This window comes from Scyliorhinus canicula, chromosome 5 (genome assembly GCF_902713615.1).
Source record: "Scyliorhinus canicula chromosome 5, sScyCan1.1, whole genome shotgun sequence".
In the NCBI taxonomy this organism is placed as follows: Eukaryota; Metazoa; Chordata; class Chondrichthyes; order Carcharhiniformes; family Scyliorhinidae; genus Scyliorhinus; species Scyliorhinus canicula.
The window spans coordinates 28,837,170-28,838,410 of record NC_052150.1 but is presented as its reverse complement, the minus strand read 5'-3'; positions in this window follow the sequence as shown (position 1 = coordinate 28,838,410).

The window sequence follows — 1,241 nt, the reverse complement described above, 5'->3', positions numbered from 1 at the left end:
ACAGATTCTAGCCTGTGCTCTTTCGAGTTTAGAGGAGCAAGAGCTGATCTTATCGAAAAGAATAAGATCCTGAGGGGACTTGACAGGAAGGAAGCGGAGAGGACATCTCTCCTTATGGGAGAGACTGGAAGTAGGGGGCAACTAGACAGATGAGGAGAAATATTTTCTCTCAAGAGGGTCATTAGTCTGGAATTCTCAGGCAGCAGTAAAGGCAGGATCTTTGAATGTTTTTACTTCTGAGTTAAATAGATTCTTGATTAACAAAGGAGTCAAACGGTATAGGAGGCAGATAGAAAAGTGGAGTTGAGGCCACAGTCAGATCAGCCGTGATATTATCAAATAGCACAGTCAGCTCAAGGGGCGGAAAGGCCTACTTCTGCTTCTAATCCGTATGTTCATATGTATTTTTTATGTAATGCAGAGAAGAGGAAATGATACATTTCTCTGATTCGAACTTGAACCCCCAATCTTTTTACTGAGTAGCAGGAGTTCGACCACTGAGTTAAGGCTATGTTTTGTTGGGAAGATAAATATAAAGTTTACTCAACAGAGGCCATGAACCCATTGGGCCAAAGGGCCTCCTTCTGCACTGTAATCACCCCATGAGATTATCAAGTATTCCTCTTTAGCCGGAAGGGGCAGCTATTTCAAACTGATACCATGCTGAGAGTGTAAGAAAAAAGACAGCTAAAACTTAGTGCAATTAGGAAAATGAGGCTGATAGCCGTTTTCCCTCATGGCACGCTCTCATTGCAACTCCAAAACAAGGACAGAAGACTAGCTTGAACTTGTCCTGGGTGATTATTGGGCCTTTTATTTAAGGGAGGAGCCTTTGTCTATCCTAAACTAGCCTGTTGACAGGGAGAGGGTGGGAACTCCTTAAACCTGTGGTCCATTTCCCCTGATCTTTCAGAGGCTAAGGGCATCTTTTGGACATCAGTTCATTAATGGACTGGAAGACTGGCCTATTCCATGCTGCCTTGGGATGAATGACATGAGTTGAAGTCAAGGGTCATGCAGGTTGAGACCAAGGATGGTGGTGGATCAGGCCAAGAATCATAGCCTGGGCAAAAACATGGCATGGTGACGCAGTGGTTAGCTCTGCTGCCTCACAGCACCAGGGACCCAGGTTCAATCCCGACCTTGGGTGACTGTGTGGAGTTTGCACGTTCTCCCCGCGTCAGTGTGGGTTTCCTCCGGGTGCTGCGGTTTCCTCCCACAGTCCAAAGATGTGCAGTTTA